Raw genomic sequence first — 12,156 nt, forward strand, 5'->3', positions numbered from 1 at the left:
CTTTGCTCTCCGTAGTATTAAACTAGATAATAAAGGCTCTGTTATCAGAACCAACTTTTCTTTTTGCCATTGTTAGGGGCTAGCTTTGACTTTACAATAGGGATGTATTGTTAGGGGCTAGCTTTGACTTTACAATAGGGATGTATTGTTAGGGGCTAGCTTTGACTTTACAATAGGGTTGTATTGTTAGGGGCTAGCTTTGACTTTACAATAGGGATGTATTGTTAGGGGCTAGCTTTGACTTTACAATAGGGTTGTATTGTTAGGGGCTAGCTTTGACTTTACAATAGGGTTGTATTGTTAGGGGCTAGCTTTGACTTTACAATAGGGTTGTATTGTTAGGGGCTAGCTTTGACTTTACAATAGGGTTGTATTGTTAGGGGCTAGCTTTGACTTTACAATAGCAGCAGTGCACTGTAAGTAAGTGAAATGTGGTTGAATAAACGGTGCTTTTCAAACTGCATTTTGTGTTGTTATTGTAACCTGACCGGTGTCTTTCTGGCAAATCTGTGGCCATCGGTATACTTCTTTATAGTCTCTTGGTCACGTCCCTATAATGAACTTGTGTAATTTACACCTGAGTAGCACAACTCACACGCCATTATTTAGTTGAATCAATTGTATTGACAAGGGCTTAGCCCACAGCGTGAAGGTCCAAAAAGAAAAGGCACTTTCGCAACCCCTACTGGTTTACATTTACAGCATTTAACAGACACTCTTATCCAGAGTGACTTACATTTTTCAGTTTCTACACCTGAGCAATTGAGGGTTAAGGGCCTTGCTCAGGGGCCCTGCAGTGGCAACTTGGTGGACCTGGGATTTGAACCAATGACCTTCTGATCAGTAGCCTAACGCCTTAGCCACTGAGCTACCTTTCATATCCTTTGTCGTATCCACACACTCACTCACACTCTCACTCACTCAAACACCCACACAAACACCCACTCAAACACCCACACAAACACCCACACAAACACACTGTAACCCAGAATACGTTGCTTGTACTTAAACCATTGAGGCATGTGGTTATTAAACAGTTCAATTTTTCTACTGTGGATTACAGAGTCAACCTAAATGTAAACAAACCAAATATAATTTTTAAAGTCATATACACTTACTTGCTTTAAGTGTTCAACAGTGGAAAATTTTAAACTGTTTAAATTGTCAACTTAAATGCAAAATATTAAGAACTTAATATTCGACTAAAGTCAAATTCACTTAAAAGCATGACCACACAATGCAGTAATTTTATTTTATTGAAACATATTACAAAGCAATAAATTTCATTGATAGTGATGCTCTTTAAGAACTACAAGATGTAAAACCAGTTTTCAAAAATAAGCTTTAAAACAAGAACAGTAAAATGACCAAAATGTGTTTTTACCACCAGGTACTACAGTCTATTCTTACATATTGCTACAGATATTTTCTCTGACAATCACTTCGAAATACCCCGAAACTCCATTTTTTGTTTTAGCAAATGAAACGTGTTTGTTGAATTGTGAAACAATTTCCTCCAACATAGTTTTTTTTGTTTGCTCAGTACATAAATTTAAAATCTGGAAAATAAAAACACATTTTAACAAAACTTACCATGTAAACATTGTGTCACAGTATGATACAACATTTAACATAAAACCATCATGTTTACAGCAGGGGTTCCCAAACCAGGTCCTCAAGTCCCACTACCCTGCTGGTTTCCCAACGAACCCTGCTTTACCTGCAAAATACACAAACTGCAACTTTCTAAAATGTGTCCTCTGTTAAACAGTCTCAGTTCAGGTTTAACAAACATTTGTAACAACACTGGACACATTTATTACAAGAAGAAACATATATTACAAAATGACCAACTGCAAGAATATTTGCAATTGTGCCATGATCATAAATGTGTCTTACACTGCAAGATCATTCAGCTTTTGAACCTTTGGTTGTAGCTCACTTCAACCTAAGCTTAGTATAACCTGCTGAATGAAGATAAGTGTTTTTCATGCACTTTGGGTACTCCAAGTTTAGTGCATAGGTAAAGCCAAACAAGAGGCACGTTGCTTTAGGTAGGTTGGTGTGTGCATCCTTTACAAGGCTGCCCTCCAGGATGAGCCCCACTCTTGAGGGGTTCAGTTGTGTTGATGCTGGACTTGTGGCTCTGTTTTCCTCATAGCAGAGAATTCCCACTGGAATGTCCAAGAATTTTTCATCATTAAGATTCTGTATTGTGTGAGAGACAAGACAATAAAGAGCCTCTTAGTAACAGGAAAGGCACATTATCAGACAAATCAAGTTAAAATCAAGTTAAATTCTGTGAAACATCTTCATAAATGCTGATTATCATTACCCACCGTCTCAAATAATTCAAAACTTACAGCAAAATGGCAATAACAATACACAATATTAAGTAAGTAACAATAATAATTTAAATAAAGTTAATCACAGAGCTGCTCTTGAAGAACATAGATGCATCATCCCCAAGAATGACTGGAAGTCCCCTCAGGACAAGACATCTAGTGGCTGTTGGCTCAGTGCTCTACAAAGAGGTATAGCACACACTTACATGTAGAACAAGTAAACATATTTTCTTTCTTTACTTTGGTGGTATCGCTCCATGCAGTGGTTTAGCTTTATTTGTACAGTTTAGATTTTCACCTCTGACATTTTACTTCCATTAGTTTGTTATGGAGAGAATGAGTTTTTGTAATATGAATGAACCATCTATCAATATTATTACAGAAAAAACAGAAATATCAACCCACCTTTGTCTGTTGTAGTAGCTCCAATAACTGCTGGCCAATCTGACCTGTCTTCCTCTTGAAGATTTCCATCAAGTTTGGACACAACCCATCAACCACACCAAAGAATTCTTCTTTAAGATTTCTTCCAACAACCCTGTGTAGCGATTTTGGCTCGTGCTGGGTCCGCATGGAGATCGGCTACAGTATAGTCCTTTGTAGGATTATGGGACATCATCGCACTCATGTTGTCATCAAGCTGTTCCCGGCTCAGGTGTTGCAGATCAGCAGCAGTTTCGGGTAGAAGGGTACCCATCATGGCGTTCAACCAGGTCTCTAGCTGATCCCGGTGTGTCTCATGGCTGGAGGGTCTGGACATGCTGGCTCACTGGCGAAGAGAGATTGAGACAAGGGCCAATGCAAGTTCTTACAATATTGGTGGCCTATGCTAATAGGCGATAACGTGCTGTCCACTCAATTTGCCTCATGGGTAATCTAAAAATTTGGCTACTTTATTTTGCTGTTTTTCTGTGATGATTTCCCAGTTAGGTCTTTACCTTATGCCTCAACTAAATAGAATGAACACAGACTGATCAACTCACAACACAAAGGTGATAGAGCAGGACGAGGCCTGGAAGGGGAAGAGTTATAAAGTTGAAACTAAATAGCTGAAACTGAATTTTAAATTTAGCTTCACCCTCTGTTTAAAGTTTAATTTAAAATAAGTGAGGGGAAGTGGGAAGGAAATAAATGAGAAGGGAGAAAAGAGAGAGATGCAAATAATGATAATAATAAAAAACAATAAAAGCAGATAACAAAATGTCAAAATAGATTACTACTAATAGTAATAAAACAAAACGTGACCAAACAAAAACAACCAAAATTGATAATAATAAATAGGGAAATAATTTAAAAAATTAAGAATAACAAAGAATAATAAACAAAGATACAAAAATAACAATGAAATAAAATTGAAGGGACAAACCACAAAACCAGGTGGCAGAGAGAAAGAGAGAGAGAGAGAGAGAGAGAGAGAGAGAGAGAGAGAGAGAGAGAGAGTTAGTCCACACACACTGAATATAGGGGTTAGAAGTGGGGGGGGGGGCTTGTAAAGGTACTAGTTACTTAGGAACCTATCCCTTGGTGTTTATCTGGAAGTGTGGTGCCCTAAATCATTTCACTAGTGGGTGTGATTGATAATGTTTGGGGTAACATTAGTCTCGACCCTACGTGTCATGCGACCTTATTTCGACCAGTTCAAATTAAGGAAGCAGGCTTTATTCGCTACCTCTATAAAATTGTAAGACTGAGAAACTTAATAATAAAGATAAAATAGAAGTATATATAGTCAACAGGGTTCCTTTGCTGTTGATATGTAAGATTAGGTCTTAAGAATTAGCTGATAAGAGTCACACTACTCAAATCACAGTTTAACAACTGAGGAAAGGTTTCTCCTTTCCACAAATTCAACAGTTTGTGCTACTCAACGGCACACAGTGGGTGGGTCAGGTTTTCTTCGCTGCCCCCCAAATAAATAGGTTTCTTCTGTCAGTTAGGGTGGGGTCAGACGTTCTTCCAAGTTCTCCTGAAGATCAGAGCAGTTGTCAAGTCTGACCACAGATTAGTGGTGTTTGTGACAATTTAAAGGTCGTGAACTCCACCCATCTTTGGGAAGATGACCAATACTTCGGTCAAGGTTTTGGAGGGAAAAACTCCCTTTGTTTCAGGTGTCTGTAGGCGTGATTTAGCTATCAAACTTTTATATGACTTTAAAGTTTGATCCAGGGTGTATTAAGACGGTATGGCGCCTTCCGTGCTCAAATAAAATACACCAGTGCTTGAAAAATGAGTAACTGATAATTTTGTGGTCATTTGGATACTAAACATGAAGGGTAATGATGGGCAGCGGTACATTACATACACAGATCATTAATCGAAGGGTAACATGTTAATACGCTATTGTGTTCTTATAAAGGCAAAGAAACAAAAATGAAACATAAAACATGATGCACTTTCATTAGGGAAGTAAAAAGAAAACGATAGCTTCGTATACATTCTGACAGCAGACCTTAAAGGGGCATACAGCATTAGAACAGGTATACATTAACACGCCATGATCAGTAATTAGAGTATAACGGATTTTAAAATACAATGTTGTTTTCTGATGCATGAATAAAATACACCCTTGTCAGGAAATTTAAGGAGCAAATAATTTTAAGTCAGGCAAGCCTTAAAAAAAGAACACATTACAAAAGGGGTTATAAGAATGAGAACCTTAGAGTACCTTATCTTCAGGTTTTATTAGTAAACAGAATGTCTCATTGTGTTGTGTGTGTGTGTGTGTGTGTGTGTGTGTTGAGGGCCCCTATGAGTTCAATCGGAGAAGCCGCATGGGGTTATCTGGTCTTTGTGTAGACTCCAGACATTCTGGAGCCAGTTGTGGGTGTAGCCCTCAATAAAATCGTAAAACTGTGTTCATCGGTTAATTGAGGAGTAGATGTTGAAATTTAGGGTCCCTGGGACATGAAATCTAAAATGACCGGTACCAGACGCTACACCTGTTAAACTCAAAGTAAACCTGAAAAATTCAAAACAAGCCACATTTTGCAAGCAGGCAAAGTTACTTATAACACAAATGAACCTATTTAACTTCTTGTTTGGGTGAAAGAACTAGTGTCTCACTTAAATGATCATATTAGAGAGGGCAGGTCTGTGTCATGTCCAGTAAGTGGTAGTACGATCGTGTTTACAAAAAAGTCATCATGTACTTCTCACATGTGTAGGAAGCATAAAGCTCCCCAGATGGTATTGATAACATGTACAGGGAAACTCACCCTTAGCCCCCATTTGTCATTGCCAATACAGATGATACAGAAAACACACATGAAGCCATACCAACAGCTCGTGCAGCCATTGATATGCCAGAGAATGATAGTCATTCTTATCTCAAAAACATTTGTCTCTACCTTAAACTGCAAGGACTGCTGCTGATTCCTGCCTCTACTATACAGAATATTGTTGAGGAAATGCAAAATGTGCATGAGTTAGGTCAAGCCTTTACTATAACTAAAGTAAGTTCTTTTTAAAAAATGATATGAGCCTATCAGATGAAACAGTCACTAAAATCTGTGACTGCATTAGAGTCAGATTTGTTCTCTGTCTGTCATCAGGGACAATTAAGAACAACATACTCCAGAAATCAGACATTCACAAAAATGTTGAAATACACAGAACCCCAAAAAGTGGCATTGGGATTGGATGAAAACATGACACAAAAATATGCTAACTACATACCAGTGACAGAAACTCTGAAGAGCTTTTTACAATCACATTTAGGGAGGAATACACAATCAACTGTTTGGAGATCCTGATGCCGAGGTTTTTACGGATTTATATGATGGACAAAATTTCAAATGTCACCAGTTCTTTAATGAAAACCCTGAAAGCCTCAAACTGATTTTGTACCAAGATTCATTTGTAATTGTGAATCCCCTGGGTTCTGCTAAGAAGACACACAAAGTTCTTGCAGTCTATCTTTCATTAGCAAATTTTATCCATTCATATGCGTTCAAATAGTGATAATATGTTTTAGTCTTGTTGTGTGTTGAGAATGACCCTAAGTGTTTTGGAGTAGCCAAAGTTTTCTGAGTTGTTGGCAGATCTGAAATCCTTGGAGACAGATGGAATAAATGTAGATGGAGAAACAGTAAAAGGGGGTCTTCACTTTCCAGGTGATGTTCCAACACTCTGATGCCAATCCAGAGGAGGTAAAATGTCTAATGAAGTCCACGTTTTACACACAGCATCAACATGTCAACCAGGAAAAAGTATCAAATGCCTTAGAGAGGACTGGCTGTTTTGGTCTGATGAACTTGGCATGTCAGTCCACTTCAAGGAACTCACTGGGATTGACCTCAAAGAGACATTCACACCAAATTTGGATTTGAAGGGGAAAAGGCTTCTCGACTACATGACCACAGTTTGTGTCAACAAGAGCATGAAGTTCCTTCAGAATTATGCAAGGCTTCATACGATGTGGGGACTGTAGAGAGGCTGCTCAGATGATGTGATAGAGATGCTCCTGCTTCAGCTCAGCTACTTTGATGAGGAGGAGGAGTCCATGTTCTTCCATGTAGAAGATAGATGTCTGGCAGAAGATGTCCAACTGGTACATGCTGATGCTGGTACACGCTGAGTCTGTATCAGAACCTAATCAACACAAACATCTCCTCATTCATTTCTGCATTGTGCCTCATGTTTGGGAGCTTCTACAGTTTTATTATCTACTATCCATCTTAGCTGGCTTCAACTCTGGAGTTTCTTCAAAGGTGAGTAAACATGGCTCTCATTACTACTTTCCCCTGTCTAGTCTGGCTCATACACACACACACACACACACACACACACACACACACACACACACACACACACACACACACACACACACGCAGACATACAGACACACATACATTTATGCATTGACACACACATACAGTATGTACATACAGACACACACACTAATTTTTTACTGATCAAATAAAATGCTGAATGTGCTTTTATTCTACAGGTGTTTTTTCTCAATAAACCCAGAAAAGGGAACCAAAGTAATAAAAACTCCAAGCTTCCTCTCAACTTGAACCCTCGAGTCCTCACCCTGATACAGAACTCTCAGATCACGAGTGGCGTGAAGCCTAAATATGGACTCTTTCTGTTGACTCTGACTGTTTGTTTGAGAAGAGATACTGTTTTTACTTTGTTAAATCCACAGTGTGTATTATGGTTAAGGCACGATGTCATTTGTTTTAAACTCTTAAAGGTGCACTGTAACTCTTTCTGGTAGACGGTCTATATGTATATTGCATTTATTCAATTAGAACTTAACAAACCTGCATCCTTACCGTAAGGGGGCTCTCCTCTCCTCTGACCTGTAACTTGGCCTATTGGCATCACCTGATTGTCTCTATGGAGATCGATAAGTCTTACTGTGTGCCATACTGTGGAACATTCCAGACAGGGACAGTGTGGGTTGTTGTTGTGAATTGGGTTGTTGTGCGCCTGGCACTTAAAGTTTGTGGCAGAAAAATGTCCAGATTTAAAGAGGCTAATCTTCTGGAGTATTTCAACTTGGATTCAGCCATAGTTTAAAAAAAAAACATTACATGTAGCTTCTTTGCATCTTGTATACGTTGGGCCAATTGCTTTATTCTATTCTATTTTATTCTAAAAAAATGGGCCAATTGTTTTATGCCATACTGTGCTGTTGTTGTGCGCCTGGCACTTAAACTTTTTAAAAAATAACTTTTCAAACTTAGTTTGAGAAAAAAAAATGCATCTAATGCAACTATTTTGATGGCTTTTAAATTTTGCAAAAGTGATATTTTCCTCTTGTCTTATTTCAAGATGTATTTCTTAAATTTACCACAATATAACTTCATTATTAAAACATAAAAATACAGCATATTATGGATCTATTTATGTATAATGTACAGGACATCTCCATTTAAAATGCAAAGTTTTACTGTTTTACCAGTTTAAATTAGTTTGTTTTTTTTATATTTCCCTGTTAATTTGATCATTTATTGATGCACAATAAGCAATTATTACATGTAAAAAAAAAATACAGGAAATTTGTCTATTTAAAAATGTCTATTTATATACAACACAGTTATGTAAAATTAACAAAAAAAAATTGTAGACTTAACAATTTTTTAATGTGATTCAGCCGTCATTTCATTCACTGTAAATCAATTTACATATTTCGTCCATAAAGGTAATCTACGGTGCTGCTGTATTTTTTTACAGGAATTCTATGGTAACCACAGGTGCCAGCGTTTTCCTGTACAAACAACAGTTTTTTTTTTTTTTTTTTTTTTTAAGAGTTTGTATTTTATTTCCTTTGGATGTTGCCAAAAAGTGGATCACATTAAATTTATATATATACCTATCCTATATTTTAACTAACATGAAACCATTATTTAACCCTTTGTTTTTTCCACATTATAAACAGGAGCACTTAAAACACCAACCTCGCTCTGCTCAGGCCTCATACAGACTGAAGCAAGAGCACACAGCTCTGACGTTGTCGGAACTCAGAGCCCGCCTATGAGTGGACATATCGCAGGGTGAACCGCACTTTTAGACTTTTAGCCGAATATTGAATATTAACTATTTAAATTAACTATTTAACTATTTATTAAACTATTTAAACTAAACTTTACTGTTACACTATAATTGATACAAATTAAACAATAAGAAGACTTTCCAAACCTGGATGAGAATGAGCAAACTTCTTTATTTCTAAGTCAAAAGCAATCAAATGAAAAAAAAGATCAAGCGAGCATCCCCCTGCAACCCAAAAAGTTCAAACACAAAAAAAGCAAGCAAGCAAGAGCGCCCTCCAAAGGAAATCTCCTCAATATATACCCTTGCACCTCTAGGTGCCTTCTATACATTCAGGTGATTCCTCCTTTCTAAATTCCCCTTACTTTGCAGAATACACAATAAGACCACAGAAAAACAAGTAAGTCTGCCCTTTTAATTTATCAGAAAAACAAGTCTGCCCTGTTGTTTTTCCCGACTTACTTCTGCATTGTTATTAACAAATATGCTTCGCTGTTAATGTTGTTAAACCTGTGCTCCAGAGATCTTCTTGTCTCTTCTTATTCTTGAGTTATTTGCCACTCAATCTTCCATAAAACAGACGTCTTGTGTATTAATCCTCTTTTACAGCTACAATGAGTAAGTTTCCTCATTTCATTTCTTGCCATTCTATACTGTATATGATTTCTACTGATTATATAATTGATTGATTATATGTTAGCTTTATGAGTTATGATAAAAGTTCTTGATTATATTGGTTATGTTGTATTGCTGTTTTTGCTAAGCCCTCGCTGCTATAATGTTGCTTTGTATATAATGTTGCTTTCTATGTTGACTCCTTAAGCTTACTAAACCTATGAGCTGAACATTGTTATGATCTCAGTCTGTCACTTTCCAGACTGGGCTTGCACTCACATGCATATTTTAAGTATCTCTATTTCCACTAAAGTTCAGGTTCCCCTTAGACCCTCAATCTCAGAGTCAGCAGGTCCGTCCAGCTGGTCGCCTGATACAGCCGTCTCGCCCTACTCCCTTCATGACGTCTGTTTCAGCTAAACTCTTGACTTTCACTTTTTCACACATTGTTGATCAGAGAGCTCAGACTGACGAGGCCTGACAGCACTGAGTCTGGTTACTTTTACTAAGTTTAAATAGTAAGGAATAATACCTTAATTATTTTTACTAAGATTTTTTCACAACAACATCACAAAGGAAACACCCACAAGACTCAAAGAAATAAAATAACTTTATTGTTCCCTTTTCCCCTTTTACTCTTCAAACACATCGTTATTGATCTTAAAAAAAAAAAACAAGGATTTTGCGTGAATTAAAAATAATTCATTTTTTTTATGAATACACTAATCCCTATTAACACCGGTTACACATGGATTAAACTTTACTGCTGTGCTGACACAGCCTTTATTAAAATATGAATTCATGCCATCAGAACATTCATATCCAAAACACACGGTTTAGCATTTGCAGCAAGTCGTATTTGAAGTTCGAGTTGTTCCTTTTTAACCTTTCACTTTCCATTTAATTTTTCTACTTCTTGTGCTACAATTTCATGTTTTCTATTCAGAGCAGCAACATGTTCCAATAGTGCAGCTTTGTCAGCTTCCGCCTTTAAGCGCACTGACTCTGTGGTGGAGACACGCAGTGTTTGAGAGCCCGTCTTGTTTGACTTTGATTTTACAGAGCGTACATTGGAGACACTGTCATCTGGACATTGTCAACATTTTGTTCATTGTTGTCCGTATTTGAAGACACATATTGATGCCCCACATCACACAAACAATATCTAATATGGTCAGCAAATTCACAGTAAGTGTTCACTTTATTTGCAAAGTATTCATTTTGTTTTTTCAGTTCATCGGGGGGGGGGGGGGGGGACGGCAAGTTTAGGAAAGCATCATGCGCATTCTTTGCATCTTAACATTGAATAAAGTTTGTGAGGAGCGAAGACACTAAATTAGTGTTGACGCTTGATATCATCAAATGTTTAGGTCCTCCATTAACCTTTTTGCTTGTTTGCATTTTGCTTTCCCTTTTTCTTGGCATATTTCAATTTGAAGGCTAAAGCCCTTAAACTCATATTTTTGACTCCGTTTAGAAGAAACATCCATATTTTTTGTAGCTGTTTGTGTTTTTGCAACATCCGACATTTTCAAACTTGAACACTTTAAACTCCTGGCTGCCTTTTGCTTCAATCCACAGTGAAGAAGGGGGCACAGTGTTACAAAACGTTATTCCATACTTTATTGTTCCAGTTGTTGCACGGTGGTGCATAAAGGTACTGAAATTTTGATCCAGTCTTTAATTCAACTCCTCTTGACAATTGTATTTGAGTGTGGATTGCTAACATCAAACCCCAATAGTTTGCCCATTTTCCTGCACAGCATTAGCAGTCATAATTACATACCATTGTCTTTGAAGGGAGGGGAAGCACTGGATGTGGGCCAGGCCTTTTCCACCATCGGCATCCAGAGAACAAAGGAGATAAATTAAACAATCCCTACACAGCCATCTGTGCATCAATCAACAATAATCCACAAGATGTGACTTCGAGGAATCGTTCTTTAGGCAGGTTTTTTACTATTGCAGTGACACTTTGTCAAATTCATTCATTCATTCATCTTCTACCGCTTATCCGAACTTCTCGGGTCACGGGGAGCCTGTGCCTATCTCAGGTGTCATTGGGCATCAAGGCAGGATACACCCTGGACGGAGTGCCAACCCATCACAGGGTACACACACACTCTCATTCACTCACACACTATGGACAATTTTCCAGAGAGGCCAATCAACCTACCATGCATGTCTTTGGACCGGGGGAGGAAACCGGAGTATCCAGAGGAAACCAACGAGGCACGGGGAGAACATGCAAACTCCACACACACAAGGCAGAGGCGGGAATCGAACCCCCAACCCTGGAACGTGAGGTGAACGTGCTAACCACTAAGCCACCGTGCCCCCAACTACTTAACAAATAAATGAAATTTTAACACACAAACAAAAATAGACAAATAGCTCCTACAACACCACTTTTTATTGCACTTTTACTCACCTTTACATTTGTCTATCCATTTCCTATGTTCCCCAAAAGAGCCGGTTCAAAGAGTCGAATAGAGTTAAAGAGAGAATGGTCTGAAAGTAACACTAATAATATTGGAAAATTGACACAAGAATATGTTAAGAAATTTTTTTCAGTTTTTAAGAAATCAGTATTTGTTACTATTTACTGATGGGTCTAAAGACTCAAATAACAATCATGTGGTAGTAGGAGTGTATACACCGGAGTTATACATAAATATATGTAAACTAATTAATG

The sequence above is a fragment of the Tachysurus fulvidraco genome, chromosome 19 (assembly GCF_022655615.1).
Source record: "Tachysurus fulvidraco isolate hzauxx_2018 chromosome 19, HZAU_PFXX_2.0, whole genome shotgun sequence".
NCBI classification, from domain to species: domain Eukaryota; kingdom Metazoa; phylum Chordata; class Actinopteri; order Siluriformes; family Bagridae; genus Tachysurus; species Tachysurus fulvidraco.